Source organism: Eretmochelys imbricata, chromosome 6, assembly GCF_965152235.1.
Source record: "Eretmochelys imbricata isolate rEreImb1 chromosome 6, rEreImb1.hap1, whole genome shotgun sequence".
Taxonomy (NCBI): domain Eukaryota; kingdom Metazoa; phylum Chordata; order Testudines; family Cheloniidae; genus Eretmochelys; species Eretmochelys imbricata.
The window spans coordinates 5,116,235-5,122,810 of record NC_135577.1 but is presented as its reverse complement, the minus strand read 5'-3'; positions in this window follow the sequence as shown (position 1 = coordinate 5,122,810).

Below are 6,576 nucleotides of genomic sequence, written 5' to 3'. Positions count from 1 at the left end.
ATTATGTGGAGGAGAGCTCTCGTGGGGGTTATTGGCTCTGAGAACCCTGGGCCGAAGCAGCAGTAAAGCGGGTGAAGTCTAGGAAGCACTGGTCTTCTTGAGGACTTCAAACTTTGTCCCATCTATGAATGGCTTCCACCTTATTTGGATCAATCGTAACATTTTCCGGGGAGAGGATGTAGCCCAAAAACTCTGTGGAGAGTTGGCCGGAGGTACGCTTTTCGAATTCTGTGCTGAGACCATGCTGCCGAAACCTCTCCAGGTTCAGGTGTGGTGCGCATGCTGCTCTTGGTTCTCCAAAAAAAAGAAGTCTGTCACCTGAATAGATGACACTGTGCAGATCCACAATGGCCCCAAATACATCACTGATGAAGTGTTGCAAGGGCAGGGGACCGTTAGTTAGCTCAAATGGCATGTCTGACAGTTAAAATGTCCATAGTGTGCTTTGAAATCTGCCTTCCATTTGTCCCCTGCCCAAATGAGTGTTAGATTGGAAATCCTCACAGATGAAGTTTGATGAACAACTTTGCAGATTTCCTGCGAGCCAACAAATGTGGGATTCCTAACAGGGGGTTATGGTTCCAAATGATCCTTTTTTTCAGGGGCTGATTGTCTCAAGAGAGACATACTAGAGTCCCACATTTCTTCTTCCCCAAAAGGGCCTGGGCACCCGTGGGAAACGCTAATTTGCTCATAAACTCTTAGGACCGGTTTTCAAGCCTGTACGCAGGGAGAGCCACTAATTCTGGTTCCACCAATGTGTAAATACTGGTGAAGGCAACTTTCAACCAAGGTTGCAGGTCAAGAGGGCAGTCATAGTCCTGGTGCAGAGGCAACGAGTCCCCATTTCTTTCAAAGGTATCCATGTAATCCGGGTATTGATCAGGAATGCCGGGTGTCCGAGTCAAGAAGGTGGAGTAGGTCCAGAGGCAGAGGCTGGTTCAAGGAACCCCAACATTTTCAGTCATTTCCATTGTGCAGCTCCAGCAGGGACATCATCGGGCCAGGCTCATGTAGTGAGGCCCTGGTTCACACCTGGTGTGGTGTGTCCCTATTGCATACAGGCCACTGACTTGCGGAGAGCCTGCTTTTCTCCAAAAGGTTGCACCACCTAATGTCACGTACTGCATCTGATAGCGATGTCCAGGGGTGGGAGCACAGGTCGCAGCAAGTTGCAGGATTGAGCCGAGGCTAAGAGTGGTGCTAGAATCAAGGTCCAGGGACACAGCAGGGTCAAAACCGAGATCAGAGTCCATCGACAAAGCAGAAGCAGAAGCAGGGCTAGAGTCTAAATCCATGCCAAAGGCCATAGCCCGGTAGTCAGAGAGCAAAGATCAGCCAAGTCAGTGTCAAGCCAGAGTCCAGATCCAGGCCGAGGGTCAAAGCCGGGTAGTCAACGTCCGAGTGGTTGGGGAAGATCAGGAGGAGAAGGCAATGCTGCAGCGGGTCAGTGGAGGGCCTGGAGCGGGGCTAAAGAAGGGCAAGGAGATATGGAATCAAGGTGGGCAGGCAACATCTGGAGCTAAGAAGGGTCACGCCAAAGTCATAATCAGAGACCGGAGCCAAGGGTCAAACCAGAGTCAACAGTGAAGAACCGGAGGGCAGGGCAGGACAGGGTAGTGCATGCAGGCGGGAACCAGGATGACTTACAGGTTCTCCTAGGCGCTGCCCAGCTGGATCCCTAGAGACCCCTAATCGGGGGACTCCCTCCCTAGGAATAAAAGAAGGAGAGCAAGATGACAAAGATGTCTGTGACCCTGGGGTCCAAGCCAAGGGGAGCTCCCACCCAAGCATTGTGCCAGGACCCCATCCCCCTCCTGGTTCATTTCAGAGACCCGCCCCCCCAGCAGAAGGGGAGAATAAAGGGCAGAAAGTGAAGTTGCCTCTTGGGGAAAGGGACTAGCCTGGGATCCACTCCAGTTCCCAGATCTACCCCCAGGAGTGTGTGACCAGGATCGCAGCCCTTCTTCTGTGTCTCAGTCTCCACCTGCCAGATGGGGAGGATCCTTCCTTGCCCCAAGGTGTTAGGGGGGAGTTTCATTCCTGTCTGGGAAGGGTTCAGATACCATGTGTGTGGCTTGGGACCCAGGTGGGGGATGGTCAGACATTCACTGCGACGGGGTAACATGGGCAACGGGGAGGTCTGAGCAGTGACGACAGGGGAGGGCTCCACATCGGGCCACCCCTCCCAGACTGCAATGGTTACTGAGGATAAACCCTGGCTCTCGATGCTCCCATTTCTGGGCCAGTCCCATGGCCCTGAAAGCCTGATGCTTCTGAAACTGGCCTCTGGGCATGGGGGCAGGGACCGTATGTGGCCTGGCCCCAGCTCCAGGGGTCAGGGTGGGGCAGGGTGGTGAGAGCGAGCTGCTCGGCCTGGGTTTCTCTCAGTGCTGTGGGGTTTATGGCCCCTCCCCCTAGCCCTTCTCCCCCAGGCACAGCAAGAAAGAGCATTACCTGCGGCAGGGAGTGGGAGCTTCTGGGCATGGGAAGGGGGGGCCCTTCAAGGCTGTCCCACGGAGCACAGCCCCTGCAGCACTTTGGGCACCTGGCGCAAGCACCGGATGTAGAACAGGTGCGCCATGATCGCCGCTGTCACGTCCTCCTGCTGCAAGGGAACAAGGATCGGTCAGAGCCTCCGACACCCATGGCAATGAAGGGCATGAACGGCACTGGGAGCCAGCAAAATTTCCACCCCAACCCTCCCCACATGCAAGGGACAGATTCCCGCACCCAACCCTCCGAGACGAAATCTTGTCTCCTCTCGAGTGACCTCCAACCCCACTCCCACCACTGTGGAATGAACTCCTGTCCCCTTCCTCTCAATCCCCCTGTGAGAACTATTCTACCTCCCAACCCAGACGGGGATTAAGCTCCACTCCCCAGAATCCCCTCAGCCACCCTCTCCCGCTCCAGCTGAGGGGCTGGAAGGCTCTGGGCAGCAGTGCTGTGGGGTGAGAGGAGGTGGAAACCTTTCCCAAGGGTCCCCCCCCCGGTTATTAAGATGATGCCATGGACAGTAGCTCTGGGGAATGGGGCACTTCAGCAGCCTCTGCTGACTGACTCCTCCAGTTCTCCCAGAGCAGGTGGTGGCTGAGATACCATGATACTAGGGCCCTAGGAACCAGCATGAGGCCCGGAGGGGTATGAAACTCTCACAGGGGGAGTTGGCAGCCCCTAGCATGAGCAATAGCAGCATGTCATGTTGATGTGACACCTGTTAGGAAATAGCCAAGCTGGGTCTGCTCTGCTTTGAGCTGCTCAGGGGAGAAGCTGACACCTACCAATGGCACCTGCCCGGGTTCATCCTCTCCTTGCTCCCAGGTCAGTGCAAGGGGATGGGATGGGAGTGACTGTCAATGGCCTGGAGGTGAAAGGCCCTGGGTGTCCCTCCCCAATTGATCCTTCTTTGGTTACCTCATTCCCGATCAGCTGGCCGGCTTCCCCCAGGATAGAATATGTCAGCACAAGCCCAGCCTGGCTGACACGGAGCTGGGGGTCATGTATGGCCAGAAGCAATGCCTGGAGGAAAGATATTTTCTGGCCTTCCGTGAAGATCTCTCCAAAGACCTAAAACCAACAGCACCAGAGCCCTTGTCAATTGTCCAGAACCAGGCTCCAAATCCCTCTAGTATCTCACAAGGTGGACAAGAGTCCTCCTTGTGCAGCCAACTTTTGCGGTCCCATGGACCAAGGAACCCCCTTCAGGAAGAGGTTGCAGGCACTGAGGAATAGCTCTTTCTGGAGCGGGAGTCACCACAGGTGCCATGACATGCTGGGAACATGTCTGCGCGCTCTGGAACCCAGCTCACAAAGACAACAAAGGACCCGCTACTGCTCCCAGCAGCGCTATTTCCTGCAGCTTACCCGCTAGAGGTTAGGGGCCTTTTCGATCTGCTTCCGTTCCTGCTCCCCACCCCACCGACAATCCCACGAGCGTCACATATGCTGCAGTGACTCAGCCCAGGAAAGGAGCTCAGTGTCCCTCACACAACGCCCAGGGCAGGGGCAGGTTCTGCTTCCTGACTCGCCCTGGTGCTCGGCAAACCCCACACCCTGCCTGTGCTTCCAGAGGTGCAGGGAAGCCAACAAGGATCTGGTCCAGCAATTGCTGGTGTGAGCTTCCCAACTCACTGACCCAGGGGCTCACCTCTCAGACACCAGGGTGTCAGCCAAGGAGAAAGTGAGCAGGGCGAGATGCCTGGAGATACAATCCTTCATTAACTCAACCCCCCAGAGGATCCCTTTTATGCCACATAACCATGGATCCACGCAACACACACAAGCCTGGACCGCTAGCGAGGCTGCAGCCCAGGCTCCTCGGCCTCTTGCAGCCGAACACTGTCTGCTGGAGATAAATATCATAGAATATCAGGTTTGGATGGGACCTCTGGAGTTCATCTAGTCCAACCCCCTGCTTAAAGGAGGACCAATCCACAACTAAATCATCCAACAGATTTTTGTCCCAGGTCCTTAAATGGCCCCCTCAAGGATTGAACTGATAACCCTAGGTTTAGCAGGCCAATGCTCAAACCACTGAGCTATCCCTCCCCCTACAGAACACACTCACTGCAGGGGAAGACAGCTCCACACCTGAGCTACTGCAATGCGCTGGCGGAGAGTCCTTACCTCCCCCACCCTGGCCATGTTCCTGTAGGCCAGGCGCTCGGTGTCTTGGAGCCCGTCCCGACACCACAGATCACTCTCCTCTCTAATGTTCAGCCCTGGGGGAGAAAGACACACCCATTGGGGAGGTTTGGCATCTGGCTTTCGTGCCTGTTTCCTTCTGTTCCCTTTGCTGGGTGAACACTGGCTGGGGTCCTCATGGCATCCACGGCCCAATGGACTTGCAGGGTCCCCACCAGGTGGTTTAGTACCTGAAGGGGGATTTGTCTCATTCGTCACAGTAATCAGGTGACCCTTACAGTCATTGTGCTCTGGGCATGGGTGCCTGTTAATGGTGGCTGCTAATGCTGAAAACGCCCCACAGCCACTGACGTCAGGATCTGGCCCTAGCTACCCAACTGGTGACATTCTACAAGCTTTGTGTCCATCCCCTGTGGTCCCTGCCCCTGCCTTCATGATGGACTCTTTCCCTCCATGGGTCTCAATAGGTCCATTCCTGTGCCCTCACCAGCTGGCAGCCCCCTGCGGGGGCTGATTTCTCTGGACTGGGGGACAGAGCCAGGCTATGAGGTAAAGCAGCCAATTTCCCTGGCATCTTCATCCGCTTCCTCTCTCCCTGAATTAGGGAGATGAGTGTGAGTCATCATCTAAGCTGGGGTCAGTCTCAGAGGAGGGAGCTTCTTTCTGTAGGGTCCCTTGGCCAGTAAGTGGGGGGCCCAAAACAGGGGCCTTCTTTCCATTGGGGTCCCTCTGCCCTGCTGCAGTTGGTCTAAGAGCAGAGGCCTTAGTTCTATTGGTGTCCCAATGGCCAGCTGGAGCTAGTCTCCAAGGGACTCATTTCTATGGGGTCCCATTGCCCAGCTGGGTTTCTTACCCCTCCTCTGCAGCAGGAGCCTCTGCAGCCAATAGATCCCATCCCTGGCTTGCCGGCTGATGTCATCGGCTGGGTCAGAGAGGTAGAGACCCAGCCGCAGCACAAAGTTGCCCGCCTTGGGGAAATCGGAGGAGGTCTGGTGGAGGAGGAGAAGGGGGGAATCCATCAACATTCTGCCTTCAGCTCCCCTGGGCTCGAGCTCTGCTCCCATCCATCTGTAGGAGGCACTGGGGGAGAGGAACTAGAGCCCTCTTTCTCTCTGCCCCCAAGGGAGCTTGGAGCAAAGGGACCCATGGCCTGGGCCCTCTATGAGCACTAGCTGCCAGGCTTCTCCAGAGTAACAAGGGCACTGAGGCCAGCCACGACCCTGCCAGACAGTGGCCTATGGAATGTCGCAGTCCCTTACGGAGCCGGGGGGACCACTTAACCAGGGGATGAGGAATTTGACTCAAGCCCTGGCTCTGCAGGATGCTGGGGTCAAAGGTCACTTACGTCAAATCCGGAGAGGGAGGTGGCAAATCGGAGCAGGGCAGCGCTGCTCCGTATGGCCCTAGCTCTCTCCTGGGTGTTTCTGGAGTCGAGCCAGAAATGGAGGTGCTGCGGGAGAAGAAGGCAGGGGAGGGTCAGCCGGCAGGCTTACATGCTCTACAAACGAGCCTCTCCCACTCCACATGGGGCGGAGAACTTGTGCTCAGGGTGGAATATCTGACTCCTCCTGTGGGGGTTCATGACACTGCCCACATCTTGCTGGGCACAAGCTGTCACTGTCTCTCCAGCCTGGGACAAAGCTCAGCCTTGGGGCTGGTCTATTTGCTCTGAACCCCTGATCCATCAACAGCCCATCAGGATTGAGGCACATGCCCTGGGCCCCCAGACCCCAGCTCCACAGGCCTTGGTAGGATGGATGGAGGGGCTGTGGGGACAATCGCTCCGGGAACTGCCGTGTCCCTAGGACAGAAGAGCTGATTCCCTGAGTCTTCTCCTGTATCTCAGGGTCTCCCTAGAAAGGAGCCAGTAATTTTTCTCAGAGGCCTGTGTCCCAGATCGCACAGGGGTTTCAGTCTGTCAGTCCCCAG